The sequence below is a fragment of the Pristiophorus japonicus genome, chromosome 16 (genome assembly GCF_044704955.1).
Source record: "Pristiophorus japonicus isolate sPriJap1 chromosome 16, sPriJap1.hap1, whole genome shotgun sequence".
Classification (NCBI taxonomy): Eukaryota; Metazoa; Chordata; class Chondrichthyes; family Pristiophoridae; genus Pristiophorus; species Pristiophorus japonicus.
Window position 1 is genome coordinate 111,193,649 of NC_091992.1, and position 21,512 is coordinate 111,215,160.

Below are 21,512 nucleotides of genomic sequence, written 5' to 3' on the forward strand. Positions count from 1 at the left end.
GTGTAGATGTGGAGGAAACCATGGATCATTTGGGCTGGAACATAACTCCATCCCAGACAATCTGGGGAAGACAGATTTCCCAGTTCACTGACACTGCTTTAATATTTACATTTTTATTTTGGATAATCTGACTGTCATGCTTGAATAAGTGAAATGCTCGGCCCTATGCTGCTGCCCACTGACAATTTCCTTCTCCTTTCCCCCAGACAACATCCCGGCTTTTCAAGTTTGAACCTTTCACAAATCCTCTCTCTCTCTTCATCCATTTCTTCTCATATTAGCCCATATGTTTTACTTGTAGCAATTGGTTATTTGGTAACTGCATTATATGAATAACAGCACAAACATACTACAACACAGTACAGTACAATGTTCCTCAATTGGCCTGACCCCAGATTGTGTGTCTTCATTATAAATTCTAGTTCACTACTGTTATGTATCCTGCCTAATTAAAAAAATCTGTTGCAGACTATTAATTAGAATATTGTTGCATAATTATTGAAATTAGAACCACAACAATCACCTTGCAATACTGTTATGTTGTCATTAAATGAAAAGTCATTTAAAATAAATTATGAAATAATTAGGTTGATTTTACACCCTCTGGGCTGTTGATGATTTCACATAGCAGTTAGAATACTGTAGCTTCATAGTATTCTTCACAAAGAGAGACTCAGAAACAGCCCGAAGCCAATGGCCCTGATAATGTGAGATTTGGCATACAGTGGTTATTGCAATAATATAAACTCTAATTAGCTCCTTCACAGTCAGGAGAATAGATAGTTTTTTTCATTTGTGTGTGTAGTTTTTGGGTCTGTCAGTGCTCCTGAGTTTTTAATCCACCGAGCAAACATCTTGGATATATAATTATCATTCCCTGGAAATATCAGATTTTCTAATGAAGCTGTTCTCAGAGTCCAAGTTCCCTTATTCCTTACCTCCTCTCGAGAACTAAGCAGCAAACAGGACTTGCAAGTATGCGCTATTAATTAAAGCAAATACTGGTTGTCTTGTCGGAGAAAGTGAAAGAACATCAGCTCCAAATAAAACGGCAAATAATAAAAAGTATTTAAAAAAATGTTTCTTCAAGTATTTGTTGATCCGCCAAATACTTCCATCTATGAGAACTTAGTTTCTGTTCTAAAGGTGCTTCTTTCTCACAAACCGAGGCACAGTGTTAGCAATACCGTCGAGGATGCTCAAGTCAACTGAAATGATTGCAGAGTTGGAAGCACAGACAGCAATGCCGTTTTGGCAGCTCCCAATCACTGGTGTTCTCTAGTAAGCTGCGCGTAAGAATCCTACCCTGACTGCACCACTTGAACTCCTGAAGCAGTTAGCAGTGGCACTGGTAGGAGTAGCTGTTATGAGCTGCTACATTTGCTGCATTGCACCATAAGTAGTTATTTGTTAAAAAAAAATTTATATCAACATTTTTAAAAAGTAGAGCTTTTCTTCTCATGGGCTGTGATAGTTTTTAGTTGAGGTGTATAAGCGTGTTATTTCTTTTCCACCAATGGCGTTGAAAACTGCTGTTATTGTGGTGCAGCAAATGTATCCAGTATCATGTTCAGCAGGGCATAAGGCATAGCCTATTGGTGGTGTCACAATACTGCCCTAGCAATGGAGTTACGGAAACAACAAATATTCCATTTGCAAAAGAAAGTACTCATTGACCCCAACCAATGATATTCTAGTTGCTTTTGAATTCAACATCTTCATCATAAGCAGTCCCTCGGAATCAAGGAAGACTTGCTTCCACTCCTGAAGTGAGTTCTTTCTTGGCTGAACAGTCCAATACAAGAGCCACAGACTCTGTCACAGGTGGGACAAATAGTCGTTGAGGGAAGGGGTGGGTGGGACTCGCTCGCCGCACGCTCTTTCTGCTGTCTGCACCTGATTTCTGCACGCTCTCAGCGTTGAGACTCGAGGTCTTCAGCGCCCTCTCGGATGCACATCCTCCACTTCGGGCAGTCTTGGGCCAGGGACTCCCAGGTGTCAGTGGGATGTTGCACTTTATCAGGGAGGCTTTGCAGATGTCCTTGTCGCGTTTCTGCTGCCCACCTTTGGCTCATTTGCCATGAAGGAACTCCGAGTAGAGCACTTGTTTTGGGAGTCTCGTGTCTGGCATGCAGACTATGTGGCCTGCCCAGCAGAGCTGATCAAGTGTGGTCAGTGCTTCATTGCTGGGGATGTTAGCCTGAATGAGGACGCTGATGTTGGTGCGCCTGTCCTCCCAAGGGATTTGTAGGATCTTGCAGAGACATCTTTGGTGATAGTTCTCCAGCAACTTGAGGTGTCTACTGTACATGGTCCATGTCTCTGAGGCATACAGTAGGACGGGTATTACTACAGCCCTGTAGACCATGAGCTTGGTGGCAGTTTGGAGGGCCTGGTCTTCAAACATTCTTTTCCTCAGGCGACCGAAGGCTGCACTAGCGCACTGGAGGCGGTGTTGGATCTCGTCGTCGATGCCTGCTCTTGTTGATAGGAGACTCCCGAGATGTGGGAAGTGGTCCACTGTGTCCAGGGCCATGCCGTGGATCTTGATGACTGGGGGGCAGTGCTGTGTGGTGAGGACAGGCTGGTGGAGGACCTTTGTTTTACGGATGTTTAGCGTAAGGCCCATACTTTCGTACGCTTCAGTAAATACGTCGACTATGTCCTGGAGTGCGGCCTCTGTATGCACGCAGACGCAGACGTCATCCACGTAATGCAGCTCGATGACAGAGGTTGGAGTGGTCTTGGATCTGGCCTGGAGGTGGCGAAGGTTGAACAGGTTCCCACTGGTTCTGTAGTTTAGTTCCATTCCAGCGGGGAGCTTGTTGATTGTGAGGTGGAGCATGGCGGCGAGGAAGATTAAGAGGGTTGGGGCGATGACGCAGCCCTGTTTGACCCCGGTCCGGACGTGGATTGGGTCTGTAATGGATCCGTTGGTAAGGATCACGGCCTGCATGTCGTCGTGGGGCAGGCGGAGGATGGTGACGAACTTTTAGGGGCATCCGAAACGGAGGAGGACACTCCATAGACCCTCGCGGTTGACAGTGTCAAAGGCCTTTGTAAGGTCGAAGAAGGCCATGTATAAGGGCTGGCGCTGTTCCCTGCATTTTTCCTGCAGCTGTCGAGCTGCAAAAATCATGTCCGTTGTGCCCATTGGGGACAAATTACCATTGTACTGTTTACCACTTCCTTTTGTTTTTTTATGATTGGAGAGCAGGATCAAAGATTTATTTTTCACCCTAAACAATTACACGCCATGGCTTCCTGGCACTTCCCCAATAGAAAGTTGAAAGTAAAATTCCTTGTGCATTGTTACAAGTCTAGCAATATAGGCTGAAATATCAATATTGAATTTTGACTTCACAAATTGTTTAATTTTGTGTGGCAGAGTTTCAAGCAAGTCAGATTTAACATTAACGGCCCGGTGTTAACCGAACCCGCCCGGTGAAACAGAGTGGGTTCGGGTCAGGTGCCGGTTTTTCACAATGCCCGATTTTACCCTCCATTGAAGTCAGGAAGTGTCAAATAGAGCTACATTTGCATTGACGTTGACAGAGTTGTGTCACCTGTTGCAACAAGACCTTCAACCCACTGCCACAGCTAACATTGCATTGCCTGTTGTGGTCAAGGGTGCTGCAGCTCTGAGCTTCGTTGTCTCCGGCTCCTTCCACAGGGGATATCAGAAGCACTCAGTCAGTCTCAGTTCATGCACTTACCCCAACAACAACCAAAAGCAACAGGGAAGGTCTCTGAGTTTTCACAGATCCCCCATGTTCAGGGCATCTTTGCCTGCACCCATGTCACCAGGTGGGCTCCTTCAGATGACCTCACTGCCTTCGTGAATCACAAGGGCGTCCACTCCATTCGTGTCGAACTGATGTGTGATCACCGACAGCACATCATGAGAATCTGTGGCAGCTTTCCTGGATGCTGCCATGACGCTTTTAACCTGTGCCAATCCAAGGCTGCTTGGAGGACAAGGGCTAGCTCCTGCACACTTGGCTCATGGCTCCTCTCAGCAATCTATGCTGAGCAGCCTGAGAGCTTTGCAATCAGATTCATGCCTCATCAGATCACGGGAGTTCTCAAGCATGGATTCTGCCAATTGGGCAGGTCTAGTGCCTTCCTGCAATGCAGCTCAGAAAGAATGTCCTGGCAAGAAAGCAGGAATGGGGTGCAGCCATGAACTCATTGAATGGCGGTGCAGGCTCGAAGGGCCGAATGGCCTACTCCTGCACCTATTTTCTATAATAGTGGTTTGCGCTAAGCTTCATAACTTTGCTCTGCAACGGGGACAACACATGGGATCACCAGAGGACAAATGAGGGAGCAAACACTGATGAGGTAGAGGATGGTGAGGAAGGGCGACTGTATTCGGAACTCTTCGGCAGCAGTTCATTGAAGAGCTGAACAAACCCGGCTCCCGTATATTAACGGTCAAGTCCAACGTCTGATCCAGTCTCTCCATCCTCAAATAAACTGCATCTGCCCAAAGACCCACATTGAAATTCATGTCAACTAACACTGCAGGGTGACTCGCTACGAGAGTCTCTGCTTACTGGCTTACAGAAAAGCTTACATATTAATATCATCCAGACATGAGCCAGTAATGTCTTTCTTAAGTGATCCTGTTGGGAAAGAATGGAACTTTGCATTAACACTGCATTACATCTAATTTGTATTAGATTGACCATTAAAATGTTGCACAGTCTATGAAGGAGCACTTTACCTTGTTCTGAGTTAATCAAAATTTTAGCTGGGAATATGTATGCTCTGTGAGTCCATGGATAACCAGTGAAATTATTTGTTGCTTAATTCACGATTTATGCATGCTCTTTTCATGTCGGTGCAAACATTTGCATCAAATGGAAATTCTACCCCTGTATCTTTACACACCAACACACACTGGGATTCCTGGGATGGGGCATTGTCCTATGAGGAGAGATTGAGTAGACTAGGCCTATATTCTCTCGTGTTTAGAAGAATGAGAGGTGATCTCATTGAAACATACAAAATTCTTACAAGGCTTGACAGGGTAGATGCTGGGAGAATGTTTTTCCTGGCTGGGGAGTTTAGAACCAGGGGTCACAGACTCAGAATAAGGGGTCGGCCATTTAGGACTGAGATGAGGAGAAATTTCTTCACTCAAAGGGTGGTGAATCTTTGAAATTCTCTACCCCAGAGTGCTGTGGAGGCTCAGTTGTTGAATATATTCAAAACAGAGATGGATAGATTTTTGGATATTATGGGAATCAAGGGATATAGGGATAGTGCAGGAAAGTGGAGTTGAGGTAGAAGATCAGCCATGATCTTATTGAATGGCAAAACAGTCTCGAAGGGCCGAATGGCCTACTCCTGCTCTTATTTCTTATGTTCTTATGTTCATACTTGGTGAACAATGGTCTATGTTGCTTTATTATTCTTGGGATGCCCACAAGGCAGCAATTATTGCCTAGCCTTAGTTGGCCTGAGGGCATTAAGAGTCAACCACATAGTATGAGACTGGAGTCACATATAGGTCAGACCTGGTAGAGGTCACAGCTTCCCTTCCCTGAAAGCCAGTAGAGAACCATACTTTACAACAATACAGGAGCTTTCATGGTCTTGTTTGGGCAGAGGAAATGTTTCAAGGACATCCTCAAAGCCTCCTTGATAAAGTGCAACATCCCCACCAACGCCTGGGTGTCCCTGGCCAAAGACTGCCCTAAGTAGAGGAAGTGCATCCAGGAGGGCGCTGAGCACCTCGAGTCTCGTCGTCGGGAACATGCAGAAAACAAGCGCAGGCAGCAGAAGGAGTGTGCGGCAAACCAGGCTCCCTACCCACCCTTTCCTTCAACCACTCTCTGTCCCACCTCCAACAGAGACTGTAATTCCCGTATTTGGACTGTACAGTCACCTGAGAACTCACTTTTAGAGTGGAAGCAAGTCTTCCTCGATTTCGAGGGACTCCCTGCGCTAGGCCACAAATCACCAGATTTATTGAATTCAGTTTCCAATTGGCCATTGTGGAACATGAACTCATGACCTTTGGGTTTTTAATCCAGTGGCACAGATTGCCAGACTAATGACAGAGAAAACAGAAAACAACAATAATAATAATACAATATTAAGATAATTATTGCAATTCCTTCTTACTTCTTTTGAAGCTTCTGTCTATTAGTTATACAAGAAGGGAAGTGAACTCTCTCTGCCTGGAGGACACCAGCTCGTATGGGAGTTAAAATCAAAATGGTTCACTTACCAATCTTTTTCTGCCCCGTGGATATCTTAGAGCCAGGCAGCTGAGTCATCTGCCTGACTCTGGTGGGGGCCTCATGAAATCAAGGTAACGGGGTCCTATATTGTAGAAACGATCCCAAAACCATTGATATGACCTGCTGAGCAGGGCGTTTGCAGGTGACGCTCTAAACAGTAGAAGCTGTCAGATCAGAAGGTCCAAGGTAAGTAGGAAAACGTATTTTTGTGGGGCCATGACGTGCAGAGCTGCTCCTCCGAACTCTGCAACAAGAGTTTGGCCCATTGCCACCCAAGATCACCCCCCTCCGCATTCTTGGTGCCTCTGGGCTACCCAATACGACGCTGGCCTGAAGCCAGCGAGCTGCCTCCGGGTGCTCATTTGGGGTGACAGCTCGCTGGCTTCATTTAAATGAGGACTGGCCATTAAAATGGACTGGGCCTCCCATCTGCCTGTTCATTCCCTTAGTTAACCAACTGGGAGTTCAGATTTCCCTGATAGCTTTTAAAGAGGGAGAAGTAGAATATTCAAGTCAGGACTAGTAGTAGAAATCACAGCTCCTTTAACTGATTTCAAGTTGTGTAGGTTAGGGTAGGTGTGCCGGTTGAAGAAACCTCAACATCTGAGGAGTGAATTCCGAACAATACATTTTAAATGAACACTATTTACTTTTGCTTCTCTCGGTTTCCCATGACAGCTGGTAATTATCCCGCCATTCCCACCCTATCTAGACTCATCTTTTGTTTCCTAACTTGTGCCATTACCATCTCAATTCAGCACATCATACCCTTTGTCTCTCAAATCTCTTCTGCCTTCCGCCTTATCACAGACCTTCCCTTTTGTTCTTTCCTCCCCTCCCCGTTCAGGGCCCCAGCACTTCCTTAAGAATCTGTCACATTTCGAACTATTGCCAGTTCTGATGAAAGGTCATCGACCTGAAACGTTAACTCTGCTTCTCTCCACAGTTGCTGCCTGACTCGCTGAGATTTCCAGCATTTTCTGTTTTTATTTCAGATTCCAGCATCCACACTATTTTGCTTTTGTACTATTTACTTTAATTTCACTGGTCTTCTTGAGAAAATGGTATACGGAATAACTTGAAGTTATTCTGCAGAGCCATTTTTACAGCTTTTGTAACCCAGCCTAATCCCATTTTTGATGAATGAAGAATGACCCTTTGGCCTCAGTGTAAGCTGTACTATCAATTTCAACAGACTAAGACCAGATATGAAGTCCGAGATGTGAGAGGGCTTTACTTATACGATGCAAGGGATTTCAGGTACTGTCACCTTTTGTATTGTTACTTTCCGTGTATTATGTTTTTGAACTTCCCAATCTTTTTCATTTCTTTTCTGGTACTATTCCTTTTTTGATAATTCTATTCAGTGCATATACCACATTTCCATGCATATTTATTAATTGTTGGTTATTATTAGTTTCCTGCCATTGTGTTTGTATTCTCATCTCCCTCAAAATAGGCAATTCAATCAAAATGTGGGCAAAACATCTCTAGAAGCAACTGCAAACATAAACACTTCATTTGTAGTAACGGATTTGGGAAATCGCCATCAATATTCATGTTTCTTTAATTAATATACATCAAATTGGTGTACAAAGCTGTTACTGTCACTTCATATTTGTTGTCAGATTTTTCCATTGGAACTGTTACACTGGGCATATTGAGTCACCAAGTGGAGAAGGACATGCAGGTGAAACTGAAGCTCGGCAGCTAATCTGTCATCTGCAGTCCGTGTATCTTGATATTAATTAAGTTGAACATTGTAATAGTGCTTGTTGAAGAAAAGGGCAGAACACCAAATGAAGATCCTTCAAAATTACCCCAGTTACCATAAAGACCTTTGGAATAGCAATGAGAAACAGAATTAAACTCTCGCCCTTCTTTTAACATATCATTATTGCAGTCCCCAAATAAGCTGTCAGGACAATCTGCTGCCCCTATATATAAAGTTATGTGAATACTGATTTAAAAAGTGCAAAAAGTTAATGCAATAAAAGACAAATGTAAATGTAATTTCATAAATGTAGCTGCATACTATTGCCTGCCCCTCCCCCTTCCTCCGAGTGTATTCCCGCCATCAAGTCCAATCTAAGGTGGGATCTTGCTATGAATACTCATGAAGCTGACGTCGTAATCCTACAAAGTTGACACGGCATTAGTCAGCAAGAATTCTAATAGAGTAGCGGAGCTGTGAATTCTGCTTCCAGTCCCAACTCAGATATTCCACTTATCGTGAAACTAACAGAAACCAGCTTCAAAGAAGGTAAAACAAATAAGGCGGATTGCTTATAAGAATATTGTGTTATTACTGAGTTTTGCTTCCACAATCATCTCTCTGGCATTATCTGTGATATATGTTCACCAACTGTGCAAAGATGTGTAAAGATATGGGGTTAGAATTTCCAGTTGACACAAATGCTTGCTGGGTTTGCCCACACAAGGATTACAGAGGCTTTTCACCTCTGAGATCTGGGTTTAAATATAACTAGACTGATGGGATGAAAGTCTTTTCTCTCTGTTGACTGCAGGAGTTACATGTGATATTACTTTGGGCATTCACATTCCCGTTACAAGTGGGCATGGGGCCCTTAGCATAAAACTCTCCCGGATGTGGAATTAAATAATAATCTAATTGAGAGAAGCCATAGAATAGCTGGTGTGGGGAAGTAGAAAAATGATGCACTGTTGCAATAGGGCTGATTTTCTGAAATCAGAGCCGAGGCACATTGTTAAGGAAGAGTAGAACTGGATATCCAAAACAGGAATGTGTTCTATTTCCCAGCAATAACATCCAGTGCCTTAATGTGCATAAAATTCATTCAAACAATTTTTTAAAGCATTTCAGTATTTCCATAGAGCTTACCTTTTTCTTTGATATCTTAACTAACTGGCTGCACTGAATGGAATAAATTACTGCTGCTGAAGTGGATATGGCATTTAGCTGAGGGTCTAATCTATGAGAAGCTGTCATGTTACTCTTACTGCCTGTAAAGATGTTCCAGCAGTGATATCCTCCAGTTGATAGTCAGTGTTTTGTTCAGTCCTTGGCTGCAAATGGGTTCCTCTTCCATTGTTACATGTCTCTGGATGGCAAAATTGTGCAGCATGCAGCAAATTATGATAATCTTGCAGACCCTGGCAAGGCTGTTTTGTAAGATATCCCCAGTCCAGCCATCTGAAGTGCTGCTTCAAGACGTCTCGCAGTGTATTTTGATTTTGATCCTTGTGGCTGCATGGGCTGCCTTTTTGCTCAGCTGCTGTTTATGGTTGTCTCATTGGTGTCATGAGCTTGAGCTGAAGAGATTAGTCTTCATCTCCTAGAAGCTGTCCGTCTTCTTCAAACAGCCCTGGCATGGAGGATAGTCTTAAAATGAAAGGGGTCCTGACTGCTGCCTTGGAACTAGACATTGACCTGCACGATCTTGTATCGCTGCTCACTGTGTTCAGGGCTATGGTGATCTCAACAGTAGCCTATTCCTATGCTTGAGGTCTTCTGCAGGTTGTTGTGTACACGTAAATAACTGACAAACTGAGCCAGGAGTAAGGTAACTTAACTGTGCTTTTATACAACCCAAAATGGTATCCCAAACCAGCATGAACCAGAACGAATACAGCAACTGTGGATAGCTCCCGCAAGGTCCTCATGCTCATCCTGTGAGCTGTAACAAACAAATAGAGTATGAACAAAACACAGGTCAATATTTGAGCAGATGGCACAACTCCGTCACTGCCTTCCGAATGAAGTGGAGGTTGTGAAGGCAGATTTTGTCTGACATTCCAAAGTAAATGTGATGGGATGGTAGAGAGCTCCATGGGTAAAGGTGCATCCCCCGCTTTCACCTTCTTCCTCCAAATAATACAAAGAGAGAAGCGTGCCCATTACAATTCCTTAATCACTTTCTTTTTACTTTAGCAAGAAAAAATCTTGCTGCCAAAAATCTGAGACAAAACTTCCAAAAATAAACCAAATTGCCAAAAACAAATTTGACAAGTTCAACCCTCACAAGCCCAAAATGAAAGTCCACCTTCATATACACTCTAAATAGAAAATATAGCTAGTTGTCCTTAAAACACTAACCTCCTTTCATTCCAGAATGGGTTCAGTCTTGATTGTAGCTCAGATGGTAGCACCATCACCTCTGAGACTCCAAAGACTTTGAGCACAAAAATCTAGGCTGGCACTCCAGTGCAGTGCTGAGGGAGAGCTGCACTGTTGGAGATGCCGTCTTTTGGAAAAGACGTAAAACCGAGGCCCCGTCTTCCCTGTCAGATGAATATAAAAGTTCCCTGGCACTATTTCAGAGAAGAGCTGGGGAGTTATCCCCGTTGTGCTGGCCAATATTTATTCCTCAATCAACATCACTGAAACAGCTTATCTGGTCATTGCTGTTTGTGGGAGCTTGCTGTGTGCAAATTGACTGTCGCGTTGCCTACATTACAACAGTGACTATGCTCCAAAAAAGTACCTCATTGGCTGTAAAGTGCTTTGGGACGTCCGGGGGTTGTGAAAGGCGCTATATAAATGCAAGGTTTTCTTTCTTTGATTGTCTTCTTTATAAGTATAAACTAAGCACACTGTGCATTCCCCACAAGAAAATTGGAGAATCTCATTATCATGCATTATAATATTAAAATGTAGCTCTCATAAATGTGGAAGATTGTGTGGCATGGAATGGACCGAGATCTAGTAGGCCCCAAACCACTCCGGGCATGGATGCTATGGCAACTGGAAAAGTTACCCTTATGTATCCTTGCAGGTACAGCAGAATATTCTTGAAAAACTCGATGGTAAATTTTGACATGAAGCAGATTGATGAGGGCATCTAGAAATAATTAAATCATTAAAACTGTCAGGCAAAGGTGAACCAGCTTGTATTGAATAAAATTTGTCAATAACAATAATTGGAGCTGCAGTCATCCATTCAACTGAATAACAGAAGAACAAAATTTCTCAGGCCTCAGTGAAGACTAAATTGGAGGGTCCTTGATATCTGCTTCTCTCTCAGGCCATTACCTCAGGACACTTTTCAACTTGAAATTGAAATTTTAATGGTAATTTTGGGAGAGATCTACATTTTCTCACTAATCACCATCATTAGCAAAAATATAGTGATGCGTACCCCCTGCCGTCACAAACTGGACAAGGGGAACAATCCCTGCGCTGAAATGGGTAAGTTCAAGGCCCAGCCGCTCCTGGACCTCGATTTTACACAAGGCTAGTGAGCTGCTGTCACCTCCTGGGTGTAAGCAAGGACGTGACGAGACTCCCAAAGCAAGTGCTCTACTCGGAGCTCCTTCACGGCAAACGAGCCAAAGGTGGGCAGCAGAAACGTTACAAGGACACCCTCAAAGCCTCCCTGATAAAGTGCGACATCCCCACTGACACCTGAGTCCCTGGCCAAAGACCGCCCTAAGTGGAGGAAGTGCATCCGGGAGGGTGCTGAGCACCTCGAGTCTCAACACCGAAAGCATGCAGAAATCAAGCGCAGGCAGTGGAAGGTGTGTGCGGAAAACCAGTCCCACCCACCCCTTCCCTCAATGTCCCACTTGTGACAAAGACTGTGGCTCTCATATTAGATTGTTCAGCCACCAAAGAACTTGTGGTGTATGGAGAAAGAGTCAGACTGAATACTGTGAGCTCAAAGTAAAGTGTGACCTTAGTCTTTTATTGCAGGTCTCCAGAGTGCCTCTCCAGCCTGTGAAGCCTCCTTAAATACCTGTGCTCCCAAGGGATTATGGGATCCCTTGGGACTCCAGGGGATGAGCCCTCTGGTGGCTGTACAGAGTAAATACAAGTCCACATATATAACAACAAACTCACTTCAGGAGTGGAAGCAAAATTCTAAAGGGACAAAGTGTGTTAGAAAGACAAGCCTGAAGGCTCTGTGCCTCAATGGGAGGAGTATTCGGAATAAGGTGGACGAATTAACTGTGCCGATAGCAGTTAATGGGTATGATGTAATTGGCATCATGGAGACATGGCTCCAGGGTGACCAAGGCTGGGAACTCAACATCCAGGGGTATTCAACATTTAGGAAGGATAGACAGAAAGGAAAAGGAGGCGGGGTGGCATTGCTGGTTAAAGAGGAAATTAATGCAATAGTAAGAAAGGACATTAGCTTGGATGATGTGGAATCGGTATGGGTGGAGCTACGGAATACCAAGGGGCAGAACACACTAGTGGGAGTTGTGTACAGACCACCGAACAGTAGTAGTGAGGTTGGGGACAGCATCAAACAAGAAATTAGGGATGCATGCAATAAAGGTACAGCAGTTAACATGGGCGACTTTAATCTATATGTTGATTGGGATAACCAAACTGGTAGCAATGCGGTGGAGGAGGATTTCCTGGAGTGTATTAGGGATGGTTTTCGAGACCAATATGTCGAGGAACCAACTAGGGAGCTGGCCATCCTAGACTGGGTGATGTGTCATGAGAAAGAACTAATTAGCAATCGTGTTGTGGGGGCCCCTTGGGCAAGAGTGACCATAACATGGTAGAATTCTTTATTAAGATGGAGAGTGACACAGTTAATTCAGAAACAAGGGTCCTGAACTTAAGGAAAGGTAACTTCGATGGTTTGAGGCGTGAATTGGCTAGGATCGGCTGGCAAATGATACTTAAAGGGTTGATGGTGGATAGGCAATGGCAAACATTTAAAGATCACATGGATGAACTTCAGCAATTGTACATCCCTGTCTGGAGTAAAAATAAAACTGGGAAGGTGGCTCAACCGTGGCTAACAAGAGAAATTAAGGATAGTGTTAAATCCAAGGAAGAGGCATATAAATTGCCTAGAAAAAGCAGCAAACCTGAGGACTGGGAGAAATTTAGCATTCAGTAGAGGAGGACAAAGGGTTTAATTAAGAGGGGGAAAATAGAGTATGAGAGTAAGCTTGCTGGGAACATAAAAACTGGCTGCAAAAGCATCTATAGATATGTGAAGAGAAAAAGATTAGTGAAGACAAACGAAGGTTCCTTGCAGTCAGACTCAGGTGAATTTATAATGGGGAACAAAGAAATGGCAGACCAATTGAACAAATACTTTGGTTCTGTCTTCACGAAGGAAGACACAAATAACCTTCCGGAAGTACGAGGGGACTGAGGGTCTAGTGAGAATGAGGAACTGAAGGATATCCTTATTAGGCAGGAAATGGTGTTAGGGAAATTGATGGGATTGAAGGCCGATAAATCCCCGGGGCCTGATAGTCTGCATCCCAGAGTGCTTAAGGAAGTGGCCCTAGAAATAGTGGATGGATTGGTGATCATTTTCCAACAGTCTATCGACTCTGGATTAGTTCCTATGGACTGGAGGGTAGCTAATGTAACACCACCTTTTGAAAAGAGAGGGAGAGAGAAAGCGGGTAATGATAGACCGGTTAGCCTGACATCAGTAGTGGGGAAAATGTTGGAATCAATTATTAAGGATGAAACATCAGAGCATTTGGAAAGCAGTGACAGGATCGGTCCAAGTCAGCATAGATTTATGAAAGGGAAATCATGCTTGGCAAATCTTCTGGAATTTTTTGAGGATGTAACTAGTAGAGTGGGCAAGGGATAACCAGTGGATGTGGTGTATTTGGACTTTCAAAAGGCTTTTGACAAGGTCCCACACAAGAGATTGTTGTGCAAAATCAAAGTATATAGTATTGGGGGTAATATACTGATGTGGATAGAGAACTGGTTGGTAGACAGGAAGCAGAGAGTCGGGATAAACGGGTCCTTTTCAGAATGGCAGGCAGTGATGAATGGAGTGCCGCAGGGCTCAGTGCTGGGACCCCAGCTCTTTACAATATACATCAATGATTTGGATGAAGGAATTGAGTGTAATATCTCCAAGTTTGCAGATGACATTAAAAACTGGGTGGCGGTGTGAGCTGTGAGGGGGGCGCTAAGAGGCTGCAGGGTGACTTGGACAGAGTGGACAAATGCATGGCAGATGCAGTATAATGTGGATAAATGTGAGGTTATCCACTTTGAGGGCAAAAACGCAAAGACAGAATATGATCTGAATGGCGGCAGATTAGGAAAAGGGGAGGTGCAACGAGACCTGGGTGTCATGATTCATCAGTCATTGAAAGTTGGCATACAAGTACAGCAGGCGGTGAAGAAGGCAAATGGTATGTTGGCCTTCATAGCTAGGGGATTTGAGTATAGGAGCAGGGAGGTCTTACTGCAATTGTACAGGGCCTTGGTGAGGCCTCACCTGGAATATTGTGTTCAGTTTTGGTCTCCTAATCTGAGGAAGGACGTTCTTGCTATTGAGGGGAGTGCAGCGAAGGTTCACCAGACTGATTCCCGGGATGGCTGGACTGTCATATGAGGAGAGACTGTATCAACTGGGCCTTTATACACAGTAGTTTAGAAGGATGAGAGGGGATCTCATAGAAACATACAAGATTCTGATGGGATGGGACAGGTTAGATTCAGGTAGAAAGTTCCCGATGTTGGGGAAGTCCAGAACCAGGGGACACAGTCTTAGGATAAGGGGAAGGCCATTTAGGACTGAGATGAGGAGAAACGTCCTCAGAGAGTTGTTAATCTGTGGAATTCCCTGCCGCAGAGAGTTGTTGATTCCAGTTCATTGGATATATTCAAGTGCGAGTTAGATATGGCCCTTACGGCTAAAGGGATCAAGGGATATGGAGAGAAAGCAGGAAAGGGCTACTGAGGGAATGTTCAGCCATGATCTTATTTAATGGTGGTGCAGGCTCGAAGGGCTGAATGGCCTGCTCCTGCACCTATTTTCTATGTTTCTAGGTCTTCATCGATTTTGAGGGATTGTCTATGATGATGATGATGTAACCAAGGCAGCTCACCAGTGAAGAGGTGAAAAAAATTGGAAAGGATTTCAGGGGGGTGGGCGAAGTGATCAGGAGGGAGGGGGCGAATGGGAGGGGTTTTGGGGGTAAGTTATTGGAATGGAAGGGGTGACTGGGAGAGTGGGGAGAAGTGATCAGGAGGGAGGGATGGACAGCAATCAGAGAGTGAGGGGAGCGATTGGGAGGGACACCGAGCAATGGTCTTCGGCACTGCTGTGGAGCCTGAACCTTTCGGCTTGATAGTCAAGTAATTATATATTTTTGAAAACCTACCTTTTATGATGGTGACTTCCAATGGTCCCTTTCCAGACTGTTGGTTAGGCCATATGTAGACCATGTTTTCCCGAACACAGCGGGCCTAACGCAGGGCAGCCCAATTTTACGAAGGGGGCTTCAAACAGCTGTTCAGCTTCATATTTACATAGGCAACGTACCCAACGCCTGTTTCAGGTGCACGCCATGGATATCTCTTTTTATGGCTTTACCAATATAGCAGGCAGTGAGCTTCTGGTCCTTAATAAGTACGCAAACCCCAACCACCATATCGGATGCCTAGGTGCCCATTTTACACCTGAAAAACGGGTGTCGCAGTCTTGAATTTCTCGGCCATGATTGCAGTGAACAAAGAAAGCAGTATAATAAATCTCCCAAATTTTATTAATGCAGCTGTACCATGTACAACTGTAGGATAGATTGACAGACTGGCAGTGAAGAAGAACAGTTTTCAGTGACAAAGTGCCTCAAGGCGCTATAATGCAGCATCTTACTAACATACACGAAAAGGCAAAAAATAAGCAGAGAATGAGGCATCCATGGGAAAAAGTCAACCAGACTGCAGTCTCCAGGACTATAAAGGACTTGAGAGGAAGAAAGGGAAAAATTGTACATCCCAAGGAAGGGACCATGAATATTATTGCAAATTAGTAGCAGCAGCAAAAAAATGCAACCGAATCAAAAAAAATTTTTAAAAAAACTGCACTGATGGAGAAATGTTAACAAGAATGTACCAAATAAGACATTAGTTAAACTATCAGATTACCTTATACATGCCAGAATGGGAGAGGAGGTTAGATGCAAAATCATGTAGGGAATATATTATCCACCTTCCAATACTCAGTCTATATAAGAACATAAGAAATAGCAGCAGGTGTTGGCCATTTGGCCCCTTGAACCCGCTCCGTCATTCAATAAGATCATGGCTGATCTGATCTTGGGCTCAGCTCCACTTTCCCACTCGCCCCATAACCCTTTACTCCCTTATCGCTCAAAAATCTGTCTATCTCCACCTTAAATATATTCAATGACCCAGCCTCCACAGCTCTCTGGGGCAGAGAATAACACAGATTTACGACCCTCTGAGAGAAGAAATTCCTCCTCATCTCAGTTTTAACTGGGCGGTCCCTTATTCTGAAACTATGCCTCTTAGTTCTAGACTCCCCCTCGAGGGGAAACATCCTCTCTGCATCCACCTTGTCAAGCCCCTTCAATATCTTAAATGTTTCAATAAGATCACCTCTCATTCTTCCAAACTCCAATGAGTATAGACCGAACCTACTCAACTTTTCTTCATAAGTCAACCCCTTTACCTCAGGAATCAACCGAGTGAACCCTCTCTGAACTGCCTCCAATGCAAGTATATCCCTCCTTAAATAAAGAAACCAAAGCTGTTTGCAGTACTCCAGGTGTGGCCTCACCAATACCCTGTACAGCTGTAGCAGGACTTCACTGCTTTTATATTTCATCCCCCTTGCAATAAAGCCAACATTCCGTTTGCCTTCCTGATTACTTGCTGTACCTGCATACTAACTTTTTGTGTTTCATGCACAAGGACCCCCAGGTCCCTCTGTACTGCAGCATTTTGTAATTTCTCTCCATTTAAATAATAATTTGCTTTTTTATTTTTCCTGACAAAGTGGATAACCTCACACTTTCCTAAATTGTACTCCATCTGCCAACTGTTTGCCCATTCACTTTGCCTGTCCATATCTCTCTGCAGATTTTTTGTGTCCTCCTCATAACTTGCTTTCCCACCCATCTTTGTATCATCAGCAAACTTGGCTACATTACACCTGGTTCCTTCATCCAAGTCATCAATATAAATTGTAAATAGTTGAGGATACAGAGCCGATCCCTGTGGCACCCCATTAGTTACCGTTTGCTAACCGGAAAATGACCCATTTATCCTGACTCTCTATTTTCTGTTAGTTAGCCAATCCTCTATCCATGCTAATATATTATCCCCAACCCTGTGAACGTTTATCTTGTGCAGTAATCTTTTATGTGGCACCTTATCGAATGCCTTCTGGAAATCCAAATACATCACATCCACTGGTTCCCCCTATCCATCCCGCTCGTTACATCCTCAAAGAACTCCAGCAAATTTGTCAAACATGATTTCCCTTTCATAAAACCATGCTGATTCTGCTTGACCGTATTATGCTTTTCCAAATGTCCTGCTACTGCTTCTTTAATAATGGACACCAGCATTTTCCCAATGACAGATGTTAGGCTAACTGATCTATAGTTTCCTGCTTTCTGTCCCCTTTTTTAAATAAGGACGTTACATTTGCGGTTTTCCAATCCGCTGGGACCTCACCAGAATCCAGGGAATTTTGGTAGATTACAACCAATGCATCCACTATCTCTGCAGCCACTTCTTTTAAGACCCCAGGATGCAAGTCATCAGGTCCAGGGGACTTGTTCACCTTCAGTCCTATTATTTTACCGAGTACTTTTTCTTCAGTGATAGTGATTGATTTAAGTTACTCTCTCCCTCTCGCCCCTTTATTATCCATTTTTGCAGTGTTTTTAGTGTTTTCTACCGTGAAGACCAATACTAAATATTTGTTGAAAGTCTCTGCCATTTTCCTATTTTCCATTATTAATTCCCCAATCTCATCCTTTAAGGGACCAATGTTTACATGACCTACTCTCTTCCTTTTTATATACCTGTAGAAACTCTTACTATCTGTTTTTATATAAAGGGTCAGAACAATCTTAGTGCTTTTTCTGTCACATACACAGCAACAGGATGGGAATTCTACCATACATGGCTGATGTTTTCAAATATTCAATTTAGTTTGCCTCGGAAACCATCATGCATACCCAGCACAAATTATTGCAATAGTTACTCATTGAGCCAATCCCCACTGAATTACAGTACAACCTTGAGTGCAATGAGTGTACTTCTCCTTGCCACAGTGATCAAAGCTTAAGTCAGACAGAGAGATGGATGCATTAACTAATACTACATTATTCACAACATCTAAATTAATACCGCTGATACCATTACAAGGTTAAACATTGAGATTACATTAGACAGAGGATATCATCATCATCATAGGCAGTCCCTCGAAATCGAGGAAGACTTGCTTCCACTCTAAAAATGAGTTCTTAGGTGACTGAACAGTCCAATACAGGAACCACAGACTCTGTCAAATCAATGGACTTCAGGGATAATTAGTATATTTGGTAACTATTGGAGTCGGGTTGGGTCCATGTCACACCTTCAAAGCAGCCTGAGTTAAATGCGCGAGATGGCAGGACAATGGTGGGTTCCCGACTCGTTCAATTTTTACTGCTGACCGGCCCATGAACCCGCATGTTCGACAACAGGAAAATCCCGGCCTGTGTGTCTACCCTTTACCTCAGTTTGGTGTTGTCAGACATTGCTCAAGCTCGCAGAATTCCAGTATTAGCTCTTTAGCTTTGTTTGCAGAATTCAGTGGAATGGTTCACAGGGCCCCTTTCGCACAGTGTGCTGCAGTGTGCTGCAGGAATGCAGTTCCAGGATGCATATCACCCATCTATCTTAATGCCAGCTGCTTTATGAGAAAACTGGTATATAGTAGGAGGCCACAATCTGTCGCTGTGGTGGAGTCATACAGGAAAAACACTCCATTCGATGAAACTATAATCGATCTGTTCAGTAGAGATAGTTTGAAAGTAGAGATTGCAGTAGGGCAAAACCCGTAGTACGTTCCATATTACTCACAATATAGGTTACATTAAGTGTTCACAGGTACATAAAAGAGCATGGACTGGCAATGCAATACTTAGTATCAGCTGTGGCTCAATAGGTAGTACACTCGCCTCTAAGTCAGAAGGTTCTGGGTTCATAGTCCCACTCCAGAGACTTAATTCTAGGCTGAGATTCCAGTGCAGTGGTGAGGGAGTGCTGCTCTGCCAGAGGTGCCACCTTTCGGCTGTGACATTAAACCGAGGCTCTGTCTGCCCACTCAGGTGGATGTAAAGGACCCCATGGCACTATTTTAAAGAAGAGCAGGGAAGTTATCCCCGGTATCCTAGCCAATGTTTATCCCTCATAACAAAAACAGATTATCTGGTCATTATCACATTGTTGTTTGTGGGAGCTTGCTGTGCGCAAATTGCCTGCCGCATTTTCCACATTACCACAGTGACTACTCTTCAAAAGATACTTCATTTGCTGTAAAGCGCTTTGAGACATCTGGTGGTCGTGAAAGGCGCTATATAAACGCAAGTCTTTTTTTTATCCTCCACATCAAATATCATTTCAATGCCCCAGGACACAGGTACTGCAACCTACAACTAGGAATGATTGACTTTCTAATCCTTCCCATAAAATATTGAAATACTTCCTGAAAATTGAATTCACTAATTTATAAGGTAGCTGTTTTTTTCCTATTCTTTCTTTCTCGGTGCTTTAACGGAGCAGTGTACCTGAGAAACGTTCATGCTATCCAGGACTGTGAATTCTGGGATTTCTCCTCCTGAGCTATTTACATGGCACGTGGGCATTCCTCCGGCACAGACCCGCAGATCCTGACCTCGTGCTGGTGGAAGGGGTAGGAAAATCAGACACAGGTGCAGGTCTCTCAGGTCTGCAGTTGAATGTCGGGTCTAAAAGATTGGGATTGGCTGCTCATGAAGATTTGAAGGCAAACCGTCCCAATTGGACTTGAACACCTAAGGTGGGGCGGAAGGATTTAACCTCCGAAGGAGGCTTACCTTAAATTCTTTGGCCTAGCCCTGGGACCCAGCTGGACTCTTCAGTCAATGGGAATGGAGCAGGCCATGGTGCCATGATTTCTGCGGACTCCACGCTGGGCTGCCCAGCAAGTATCCATAATCGGAACATGAGTTGTGAGGCATTTGCATTGCTACATTGGGCGTGTGCTCCCTGCTCCGGACTCCCAGGGTGATGTAAAATAGTGGCAATCGGGTTGCAACACCTTTTACCTGACCTTTGTGCACAGGAAAATGGGGGTAATGTACTGACGTGGATAGAGAACTGGTTGGCAGACAGGAAGCAGAGAGTCGGGATAAACGGTTCCTTTTCAGAATGGCAGGCAGTGACTAATGGAGTGCCGCAGGGCTCAGTGCTGGGACCCCAGCTCTTTACAATATACATAAATGATTTGGATGAAGGAATTGAGTGTAATATCTCCAAGTTTGCAGATGACACTAAACTGGGTGGCGGTGTAAGCTGTGAGGGGGACGCTAAGAGGCTGCAGGGTGACTTGGACAGGTTAGGTGAGTGGGCAAATGCATGGCAGATGTGTGGATAAATGTGAAATTATCCATTTTGGGGGCAAAAACACGAAGGCAGAATATTATCTGAATAGCGGCAGATTAGGAAAAGGGGAGGTGCAACGAGACCTGGGTGTCATGGTTCATCAGTCATTGAAAGTTGGCATACAGGTACAGCAGGCGGTGAAGAAGGCAAATGGTATGTTGGCCTTCATAGCTAGGGGATTTGAGTATAGGAGCAGGGAGGTCTTACTGCAGTTGTACAGGGCCTTGGTGAGGCCTCACCTGGAATATAGTGTTCAGTTTTGGTCTCCTAATCTGAGGAAGGACGTTCTTGCTATTGAGGGAGTGCAGCGAAGGATCACCAGACTGATTCCAGGGAATGCTGGACTGACATATGAGGAGAGACTAGATCAACTGGGCCTTTATTCACAGGAGTTTAGAAGGATGAGAGGGGATCTCATCGAAACGTTTAAGATTCTGACAGGACTGGACAGGTTAGATGCGGGAAGAATGTTCCCGATGTTGGGGAAGTCCAGAACCAGGGGACATAGTCTTAGGATAAGGGGTAGGCCATTTAGGACTGAGATGAGGAGAAACTTCTTCACTCAGAGAGTTGTTAACCTGTGGAATTCCTTACCGCAGAGAGTTGTCGATGCCAGTTCATTGGATATATTCAGGAGGGAGTTAGATATGGCCCTTACCGCTAAAGGGATCAAGGGGTATGGAGAGAAAGCAGGAAAGGGGTATCAGCCATGATCTTATTGAATAGCGGTGCAAGCTCGAAGGGACGAATGGCCTACTCCTGCACCTATTTTCTATGTTTCTATGTTTCTATGTTTCCTCGGGATGAGGGTCAGGAAAATCAGCCCTTATATGTTATGTTTAATTTGAAATTAACAAACATATATCCATGATAATACT